Genomic DNA, 12,500 nt, shown 5'->3' with positions numbered 1-12,500 from the left:
TAAATTGATAGAGACATAGAAAGACAGAGAGACAGACAGACAGACAGACAGACAGACAGATAGATAGACAAACAGATAGATAGATAGATAGATAGATAGATAGATAGATAGATAGATATAAAACGAAAGAGAATAAAAAAAAGATAAGTAGAAAAAAAAAACAATCGAGATATGGTTCATCATTGCAAAGAGACAGAAGGTGACTGGAATAAAGAAGAGGGGTGAAGAGGAAAAAAAGCAGAGGGATTTAAAGAAAGGGAGCAGAAAGACACGGAGAGAGGGAGGAAGAAAGAGAGGAGAGAGAGAGAGGAGAGGGGTGTAGGTGTCAGGATGTAAAGATAAAATAAAATAAAACAAGATAAAAGAGGGATTCTAGAAGTAAATACAAGTGATTAGATGATATCAACAAAACATGGAATAATGTGATAACGAAAGTGAAAGTATCACGTGACAGATAGTTTACTGTTTCCTGATTGGCTAATGTTATTATAGAATTATCTTTCTAACATCCTATCATTGTTTCAATTACACTCTCATTAACACCCTCCCTCGCTACACACTCCTCACACTCCTCTCTCTCTCTCCCCATCTCTCTTTCAATCTTCCTTTTTTCTTGCATATCTATCGTATCCGCATTTCGCAATACACATACATCAGTTACATATACTTGTGCACACACATACATACATACATATACGTGCATCTATCTATCTATCTATCTATCTATCTATCTATCTATCTATCTATCTATCTATCTATCTATCTCGGTTAAACTGCTCGGGGTCTGGTTCAGTCCGGACCTCCAAATGGATAAGAACTGGGACGAGATCACCAGTAGAGTGATCAAACTCAGCCAAACATGGGCTGAGAGAAAGTTATCTCTAAAAGGCCGGGCGGAGGTGGCTAATGTGTATATCGCATCAGTCATCGATTACCGCCTGACCGTCGTGCCTTGTCCCGATGCCACCATCACGAAACTAGAACGCATACTTTTCCGCTTTCTGTGGAAGGGTGGCGTTCCGATGGTGAGGCGATCCATTTGCTGTCAACAACCGTTACGTGGAGGACTGGGGATGCCGTGGTTAATGATGCGCAGACATGCGCTGAGACTGCGGCATCTCTGGAACTTCATTGACGACGGTGAACAGGTGTGGGCGCCGTTTGTGAGGCACGCCTTCCCGCAGCTCGTCTCACTCACCGAACTGCAAACATGGATCAGGAAGAGACCGAAACTGGGCGAATGGCACCGCGAGTGTCGCCAAGCTCTACAACAGCTCTGCCGTCCGGGATCAAACTTGTGCAACTTCCAAACGACCAATGCGTTCTATAGAGGACTAGTGGAGGGGAGGTCTGACGACACTCTCGGGGCAAACCTGGGTGTCGACGAGAAATTCTTAACCCGCCTTTTCAAGACGACGTTCGGGCCGGGGCCTATGGATAATTTCCAGAGATCCCTGGCTTGGCAATGCTATCGAGACGCACTACCAGTTCGAGAGAAGATCTACAGACACGGTTCGAAAACCACCGGACCGACCTGCCCGAGATGCGGTCAGAGCGACGAAACCGTTCTGCACGCACTCGTGCAGTGTCCAGATATTTCAGAGCTGTGGACCTTCGTCGAACGGCTGTTGTCGCGTGTGGGACGAGCCCACTTATCAGCCGAGTCTATCGTGAATATTGTTCCGCCACCTTCCTTTAAACGGGAAGGAAAAACGGTTTTTGTAACACTGATAGCTATGGCAAAAGAATGCGTGTGGTGGACGCGTTTGAAAGGTCTACAAACAAACACTTTCCTCTCTGGTCAATCCCTCGTCAACTTTTTCAAGTACCACTTGAAAAGGAGGATGAGGATAGAGAGGAAGGTGTTGTCGAATGAAAGTTTCAATAAAAAATGGGTAAATGTGGCAAGAATGGTAAGAATGAAAGACGACACCATTTTAAGCATAGACTTGTAACAAAAAGAGACAAAAGAGAGAAGGTACTTACTTTCATGTACCTTTAAATAAAAAAGCCTGAGGTGACCGTGGTCTTTTCCGTAGGCTTTTCTCTCCACGGATAAACCTAATCTGTTCCCCGTTTTTTTACATCGACTGTGATACACGATCCCTATTGATCGCCCCCTCCCCCCACGTTTTTTTTTTTTTTTTTTTTTTTTTTTTTTTTCCCGCGATCCCTTTTGATCCAAATCACCCCCCCCCCCCAAAAGCTCTACTTTGTAATTTGTCCATTTTCTGTATTTAGCCCTGTGTGGCTATAATAAAAAGATATCTATCTATCTATCTATCTGTGAGATACGAACTGATAACGTTTTCTAATAATAATAATAATAATAATAATAATAATAATAATAATAATAATAATAATAATAATGATGATGATGATGATGCAGTACCAGGCAGTGGCTCTCATGGCTTCTGATCTTAATTGATTGGAAGTGTTATCATGTACATTGTTTTGTCTTGGTATAAAAGATGGGCTACAGCAAATATTCTGCTCAATACCACAGATTTGCTTGTCAGTTGTTTGACCTTAACCAACTGAGCATGTCCCTTGGTGGCTGACGATATGTGCATCTCTGATCACGAGCAGAAGTAGTGGGCGAGCATCATAGCCATGTGTTGTGAGGAATTCTTTGGGGTTTGGATAATTCACACTTGGAAGCATGGGTATTTCGTTCGACATCCTCAAACAACCTTTATTCAAGGACCTTTTGATCGGGATGGGCTACTCGACCTGAAGAAAATTTTGAGCCCCACCTGCAAGGTCATGCGTTGTTTATCTTGATATGAGGTCACCATGTCACGAACATATGGTTGTGATGCATGTGCCTGGTGTACCCTTATCAGATAGGTATATTGGGCTTCGTATATTTGTAACCCAGTGTCACTTAATGGCATGCGCTGCTCTCTCACTCAATAATAATAATAATAATAATAATAATAATAATAATAATAATTTTGAAATATAGATAAAAAAGATGATGCTAATAAAAGAGAAGGGAGATAAATACACAATAGACCTTCCGCTCCTTCACACATGTCCTCCTCCTCCTGTCTTCGATGCTTTTTCACCTGAACCAATATTTTTGTTTTCATAGTTGTTGTTGTTGTTGCTGTTATTGTTGTTCGTAATTGTTGCAGCTGCTGCTGTTGATACTGCTTATGATGCTAATGATGACACTGCCACTGGGGGTGGCGGTGTTGCCGCTGCTGCACGTGGTGGTGGTGACGGAGGCGGAGTGGTGCTGCAGGTGGTGGTGGTGCTGCAGGTGGTGGTGGTGGTGGTGGTGGTGGCAGCAGTGGTTGTGATGTTGAGTGTGTTTGAGTTTATGTGTGTGTGTGCGTGTGTGTGCTGTATGTATATGTATGTGTGCGTGTGTGTGTAACGGTATTCGTGCAGATGTCAGTGAAGATGTGTGTGCGTGTGAATGTTTCTGACTTTAAATGTACTTAGGTGTTTGCACATGAATTTATACTAATACACATATATACACATATATATACACACATTCCTTCCATATCTATATGTGTGTGTGTGTGTGTCTATACATACATTTATACGTATATACATTCATGGCCGCAGTCAAATGACTGAAACGAATAAAAGAATAAAAGAATATATATATGTATATATATACGGGTGTGTATATATACATATATATATGTGTATGTGTGTGTACGTTTATATATATGCATATATATATACACACACACACATTTGAATGCATGTGCGTATGTATGTATTTGTGTGTATAAACTGTGTAAAGTATATGTATGAACGTGTGGCAATGTGTGTGTGTGTGTGTGTGTGTGTGTGTGTGTGTGTGTGTGTTTGTATGCGCGTATGTGTAAGTATGTGCATACATAAGTGGAAGTGGTTATATCTGTGTATATGTTTGTGTGCGTGTCTGTCTGTGTGTCCAGGTAGACCTCAGTGACACCAGACATTGTTTGACAAAGAGAAAACTCGAACACTTTCCACCGTAACAATAACAAAGGAATAATAAAATGGACGTGAACGACGACGACGATGGCGGCGGCGGCGGTGATGGTGATGATGTTGGTGATGATGATGATGACGAAGATTATCCTAATGATCATGATAATCTTGCTGAAAATAACAACGACGACGATGATGATGATGATGATGATGATGATGATGATGATGATAGCTATGGAATAGCATTAGTAGAGATGATTTTTTTTTTGTATTGCCACATGGTCGATGGCTGGGGAGAGGACATTACATGTGAATATATTACTGCAGATGGATATTACATTCGCATGTGGGGACACTGCTTGTGTTTGTGTATGTGTGTGTGTGGGGGGGTGCATTGCACGTGGGAGTATTACATGTTGGGATATTACATGTGAGTACATTGCTTTAAATGGATATTACATTAGGGGTACATCACATGTGCCGGCATAACATGTAGGCATATAATGCTGGTTTTATATTTTAGCACAAGCCCAGCAATTTCAGGGGATGGGGGGGGGGGGTAAGTCGATTACATCGACCCCAGTGTCCAACTGGTACTTATTTTATCAACCCCGGAAGGATGACAGGTATCTCGGCGGAAACTCAGAATGTAAAGACGGACGAAATGTCACTGGGCGTTTTGACCGGCTTGCTAATTATTCTGCCAGGTATATGATATCGGTTTCAAATTTTAGCACGAAGCCAAGCAACTTTGGGGGAGGGGAGGGTAAGTCGGTTACATCGACCCCGGTATACAACTGGTAGTTATTTTAACGACTCCAGAAGGGTGAAAGGTAAAGGCCTCATCTACTGCACCACGCGCCCACAATGCAATGAAAACTCCGCTACCATTCTCTTACGGATCGCCGATACGTTCGTGTTTATTTCTGTATATTTACACTATTAAAACTTTAAACTACATGGATTTATACAGGATTGCACCTAAGGACTTATGGACTAACTTCTACACGATCGAAAAGTTGAACTGTGAACTTTTATGCTTCTTTTTCTTCTTTTTTCTTCTCTTTCTTCTTTTTCTTCATCTCCTTATTCCTTTTCTCTTGTCCTCTGTGTCGTCGTTTCATTAATCTACACCCTTCTCATTTTCCCTATTTGTCTCTGATGAAGGAATATCCCATACTCTGGGATATCTCAGAAACAGCTGTAAGAATTTTAATTTTTCCAATAATAATAACATATATGACTTGAGATGTTTGTCTTGCCTTAACGTTTGTTGTCCTCTTTATACACACACACACACACACACACACACACACACATATACAACCTTAGGATTGGGTACGGAAACAGCAGTTCAACTGTTGGTCATGGGATGATATGTCACAAACTGCGCGACTTTTTAAAGGGCGAAAGACGGGCAGTTGCAGCCAATGGAACTCTTTCCGGGAGACATCAATCCGCTGTACTGGGAACCGTACTGGGACCACTACTATTTGTAGTGGTTCTCTCAAACATGCCCTCGGTCGTACAGTCATATATGAATGTGTGTGTGTGTGTGTGTATGTGTGTCTACCTGTGTTTGTATCAGTGTTGGTGTGTTTACGTCCCTGTAACTTAGCGGTACGGCCTAAGCGATCGCTAGAATTAGTACCAGACTTTGAAAAGAAAACCGTAAGTCGTAGTGTCGATTCATTCGACTAAAATTTCTTGAAGGTGGTGCTCCAGCATGGCCGCAGTCTAATGAGTGAAACAAGCAAAAGATAAAAGATGTGTATGCATGTATGTATGTATGTCCGCATGTATGTATGTATGTCTGCATGTATGTATATATGAGGGAGTGTTTATCGAAGCACACATCTATTCTATCAGCATAACTATTTATTCACTTAACCTCTTTACTCCCAGATTTATCTATAAACATTCTACCCGCTTCATACCCACTTCTATCCTTGCATCACTTATTGTAGCTCTCATCTCTCTCCTCGTCTCTTCCTTCCTCCCTCCTCCTCTTCTTTCTCCTCCTCCTCCTCCTCTTCTTTCTCCTCCTCCTCCTCGCACTCCATTCATTGACGTCCATCGCCGCACTGACCCCTTCCCTTTTAATACATTTGTATAAACGCCCCGGTCGTCGTTTCTTGCCACTTATCTCGCCGGACAAACAAACAATGGATAAAGCTACCGTTGCCAATAGCTTAAACGTGGGCCGTAAATTTGGCAAGCGAGGGATTATGGTGATGGAGATATTTAAGAAGAGTAAAGCATGTATTAACCACAGATAATTGGCGACCGTTTTGCTAAAAAGGCCACCGTGGAATATTTCTTGGTGTTAATTAGGGTTTAGAATGTGAAGGAGGTGTCAACTCGGGGGATTGTGTTCGTTCGTCCCACTCCGCCCTACACACATACACATACATTAACTGACATAGACATACATGCACACACATACGCACGCACACATAGTACACACACACACACACACACACTGATATATACTTATACATGGATATACGTACATGCATACGCAAACATAAATACATATGCACATGCATACAATAATGTGTGTGTGTATATATATGTGTGTGTGTGTATATATATATATATATATATATATATATATATATATATATATACACACACACACACATATATATATATATATATATATATATATATATATAAATGTATGTATGTGTGTATATATATGTGTACATATATATATATACATATATATACATATGTTTACATATATATACAAACACACACATATATGTATATATAACATGCAAATAGACATAAATAGACATACATACACATGCACGCATATGTGCGCCTACGCATACGGTCTGATCTAAGTAATATATATAAGCTTATACTTGAGTGGGTGTATACATATACACAACCACGTGCGTGTATAGGGATGATATAGATCGTTGTACGACATATGTCAATAATGTAAATATACGTATACATATAACATACAAATGATGCTGTGTGTGTGTGTGTGTGTGTGTGTGTGTGTGTGTGTGTGTATTCTGCCTATAGAAGGTAGTACCTTAGTTGTCAGTGAGTCTATAGTTTATCTATCACTACAGGTGTGGTGTCCTTTGGGAAACTTCCTCCTCCCGCCTCCCCCTCGCTGTTATCATTGAATTGTTGTTCCAATGTGACAGCTGCTATATACAAACAACCATTGATAATCCAATATGTTGTAGATTATCAATTTATCCTATTATCACTCTATCCTATTGTTTGTGTTTGACCAGTGGCGATTTTATTAATTATCCTCGGCCTTACCTTGTTATTGTTATTGCTATTATTTTTAACTTTATTTCATGTCTTCTTCTTTCCCCGTCACTTTATTTCCCCTTTCTTCTTCCCCCCCCCCCCCCCCCAATATATTTCCCAGTGACATCTTGTGGAATTTTTTTGCTAAATTTCCCCAGAAAACTCGTCTGTCTCAATCAATCTTATAGTTTGAGATACATCACATTCGCTGGCAAATCTATACTTAGCTATATATATATATATATATATATATATATATACATATATATATATCTACATATATATATGTATGTATATATATGTTTGTATATATAAATATATATATATATATATATATATATATATATATATATATATATATATATATATATATATATATATATATGTATATATATAAATATCTATATATAGCTATATATATATATGTATATATGTATATACATATATGTATATATGGGTACATATATGTACACACACACATTTATACACACGCAAACACATATTATTGTATGCATGTGCATATGTATTTATATATGTTTGTGTATGCATGTACGTATATTCATATATATAGGCATTTAACTAAATTTGACCGAAATTGATGGCTGAGCGTTTGGCCAATCAGATTTGCAAGGAGCCATGAAAGCATCGATTTGTGAGTTCGATTCAGCTTCAGGTTAGCTCATCATTTTTCGGTCATTTGTTTATATTTAAAATTGTCGTTTCAAAATCGGCGAATAAATATCATTATGATATATATTATATACAGTTATTATTATTATTATTATTATTATTATTATTATTATTATATATATATATATATGGGGAGTGTTTAGAAAGAGGGAGAGAGAGAGGGAGATAAAGAAGACAGAGAAACAGGTAGAGAGAAAAGTAAGAGGAAAGAGAGAAGGGTGACAGAGGGACAGGGAGGTAGGAATGAACAATGTCCGACAAGATGATATGACGAAATTTCCTTTGTGAAGTTATGAGTTCGTAGCTCCCTGCAGCAAACAATTAAATTTATACCACTGGTATCTAAGGTTGACACAAGGTTTCAAATTGAGCAAAGTGTTCCAGCCATTTCTACCGACTCCAGTATATGACTGGCATTTTAGTTTATCGATTCTCAAAAATACGAAATGCAAATTTGACCACGGTTGGGCTTGAACTCAGAACATGAAGATCATTTCATCGGACGTTCCTGCAATTCGGCCAATCTTCTACCGTAAATACGTAATATATGCTCCTATCAATAACTGGATAAGTTCTCCATTTCTAATGAAAACAGTAACGAGATCTATTGAGACTCTGTTCAGGTTAGACTATAGTTAATTATAACTAAAATACTGTTTATTATAACTAAATCTATTGAAAAAGAGTCTAAACAAAAACTGGAGTTTAATGAAAATTTAATCAGCTTCTACGGCCTGGAGTTATTTAATCGTTCATTATTCCCACCCGACGAGAATGATGGATGGCAGATTGGGTGGATATCTCGGCATTTTGATAGAACCCTTTACACTGTGTTCGAATCCTGTTGTTGGCAAACCTCCGTTTTTACCCATTCCATCGCGATAAAATAAATATCACTTAATCAACAATAAACCTTCCTTTTAAATGTGTGAAGCCGTGTCAATGTTAAGCAGACCTTCCTTTAAAAAGAAGACATCAAATAAAAATCTTAAGTAGGCATGGAACATATTTCTTCAGAAGGCACCGTTTTAATAAGAAAGCGGAAGGGAGAGCGAGAAAAATGGTGGACAGTTAATAAAACTGCAAGTTAGGTGAGACGTTGACGGAAATGAGGCAGGAGGCATGGGTAGAGAGGAGGAGGAGGAGGAAGGGCAAGGGTGGAGTATGGAAGCGTAGAAAAATATTATTAGTGTTACTGCTATTGTTATTATTGGCAATATAGGCACATGTCGTCGTCGTCGTCGTCGTCGTCGTCGTCGTCGTAGTAGTAGTAGTAGTAGTAGTAGTAGTAAAAGAAATAGAACAACAACGACAACCGTTAACACAAATGTTAAAATGTAAAGTAAGCAATAAATGGCGGCTGAACTGGTGAGGGAAAAACGAGGAATTTTATGAAGAAGACTGAAGTCGTAGCAGAGAGGAGAGAAAGATGGGAGATTGAAGAAAAGGCGATTTTCAAGACATGGAACATCTAAAAATGTTTCGGAGTCGGGTGTCATGCGTAGCAGAGCGTAGCCAACAAGGAATTCTAACAGACCATTCCATTCACCTGTAACTTGGTCAAGCTTCCAGATGGTTAACTAAACTAAATCAGTTTGATCGCAACTTGTTACGTCCATTTATCGTCAATGAAGCTTGAAACAGGAAAACAAACCCCCGAGAAAACCATTTCCTTCTTAGATTTGTTGTTTTGCCAACGTTACTACAATGTTGTTGTTGCTGTTGTTGTTGTTGTGACTGTTTTGTTGTTGTTGTTTTCATTTCAACACTTTGTCTCGATAAATTTGTAAATGTTTCAATTCATGTTTTAAAAACAATGTTACGGTTCTCGTTGTTGACGATGGGGATTATAATGATGGTGGTGATGGTGTTGGTGGTGGCAGGAGTGATATTGATGATGGTGGTGGTGATGATGATGCTGATGATGATAGGTGATGGCGGCAGTGGTGGTATTAATGCTGATAGAGGTATTGGTGGAGGAGTTGCTAGTGATGATGGTGGTGATGATGATGGTTGTGGTGGTGATAGCGGTGATGATAGTGGTGGTGGTTGTGGTGATGATGGTGGTGGCGATGGTGGTAATAATGGCGGTGTGGTTGTGATGTTATCACCCAGAACTTCATAACATTTGTATCAAAAATATCATTTACTTCTTTCTTTGTACATATGTCTAAATCACATATGCTTCAACACACATACGCATGTGCATATATATATATATATATATATGTGTGTGTGTGTGTGTGTGTGTGTGTGTGTATATATAAGTGTGTGTACACGGAGTTTTTGCATTACTGTAAGGTGTCCTTCCTTATACACACACACACACACACACACACACATAATTGTATATGTATGTATACACACACACACATGCATATATACATATACATAATATATATATATATATATATATATATATATATATATATATATATATATACCTCTGTATATTGCTTACATATATAAATGTATAGATACGTGTATACGCAGGCACATACACACACACACACACTTACATACTCATAAATATTTCTTTTGTACGTGGGGGTATAAATCTGTTTTATTTATTATTCCATTGTTAAAATAGTACAAATGTAGTGATGCATGTTAAAGTATGTATGTAACTATTTATCTAAGCACAAACACATGTATGCTTGCATGCACTGGTGTGTCTACATGTTCACATGTACATATGATTTTACACCAAAGCAATTGTCGTTTGGCTTTTGGTCAACGAGCAATGAGTTGATCAAATCCATTTTGGTAAATAAAAACTCTGCAAGCATTTAGAGTTTAAGGAATTTTTAAATTGACTTCAAGTAGCAACATTGAAGATTGTGTGATGTCTGGTTTCCGTTTTCGTGTCAGTTGATGGCGGTGAAATTATGCGTAACACTTGCAGCGATCTGATATTATGGCGTGGAAAAAGAGTGAAGAAAATGGCAGTGAATTACTGCGCACGCAGACCGGAAATTGACGGGACGGCATGTTTCACATAGGACGCTAGTGACGTGCGACTTTTCTTCTGCTTACGACAACTATCAAAAGAAGCAGGACAGAAAATGTGTTTGTGTGTGCGTGTGTGTGTTTGTTTGTGTGTGCGAGAAAGAGAGTGACACAGTGATTGAGTGTGTATGGATGTGTGTGTTTGTGTCAAAAATGAGAGGAAGGAGAGGCATATATATATATATATATATATATATATATATATATAGAGAGAGAGAGAGAGAGAATGTATATGTAAGGAGACAGTAAAGAGATGAGAGAATTTAAGGAAGGCGTGAGAGAGGAAAGATGTTTGGAATGACGGAAGAAAAATATTCTCGGAAAGAAGAAAATGAAAGAGAAAAGTAAGGACGCACAAGATGGGAGAAATGTTGGTGGGTGGGGCTAAGGGTGTGGATCTAATTATTAATGGGTAGCGTTGCTGTTTGATCCGCAGGTTTGTGAGTTCGCTTCATGGTAGCAGTATTGCCTGAGAGTTGATGACAAAGGTCCAGCACAAGACGGTATATATATATGTGTGTGTGTGTGTGTGAGAGAGAGAGAGAGAGAGAGAGAGAGAGAGAGAGAGAGAGAGAGAGAGAGAGAGAGAGAGAGAGAGAGAGATGTATTATGAGATAGTCGTCCGTTATTTTACTTTTCGCTGATTTTGGAAGAGACGTTCGCAAACGGAGGGCAGATAACCTCTATCATTGTGAATGATTTTTCTTTTCTGTCCCAAATAATTATTTCAGGCCTCTGTGTTTTCACTTGGTAGAAATTCTGCTGGGCGCGTACTGCTAATATTCTCTGAGTTGATATGTATGTATTCAACAGCAAAGTTGATCTTTTAAATATTTATTCCATGGTAGTCTTATATGTAAATGATAACGTACATTGTTTTAGCAACACTTTGTCGCAGTAGAGGGTAGCACCTCAATGAATTTGCGGCCCAGTTAGCTTCAGGAGACTGCCTGACGAACGTGAAGAGGTGAAACTTCGAAGTTACTATAATATTACGTATGTATATATCGCTTTAAAATAACAGTCGATATAAATTGTAGTTAGTTGATTGATTTCGCTAGTTACTCCTTTCATCATATAAAGGAGACGGGAAAAAAAGAGTAAAAAAAGATGTAGAAAGACTTATGCATGTATATATGTATATATATATAATTAATCCCCACAAAAAAAAAAACGAAGAAAAAACACAAGAAAAAAAAACAGCAACACGAGAACGTGGTACATGCAAAGTATTAGCAGACGTAGTCCTACTCACGTGCTTCTCTCCCGATTCCCCATTCTTATCTCTTCTTCCTTCCTCTTTTTCCTCTCCTCTGGACTTTCTTCTACATATCCGATGAAGGAATATATCCGAAACGTTATATTTTTACATTTAATTTCCTATAATAGTTTTATCGAGCCTTGAACGAACAATTTTTACTGTGAGAGTACTTTTGACTTTTGTTGTTTTTGTCCTTGAGTTCGTCGTTCGCTAAGCACACACACACACACACATACACACACACACACACACACACACATACACACACACACACACACACACATACACACACACACACACACACACACACATGCAC

The sequence above is a fragment of the Octopus bimaculoides genome, chromosome 18 (genome assembly GCF_046866305.1).
Source record: "Octopus bimaculoides isolate indiv1 chromosome 18, ASM4686630v1, whole genome shotgun sequence".
Lineage (NCBI taxonomy): Eukaryota > Metazoa > Mollusca > Cephalopoda > Octopoda > Octopodidae > Octopus > Octopus bimaculoides.
This window is presented reverse-complemented; position numbering follows the sequence as displayed.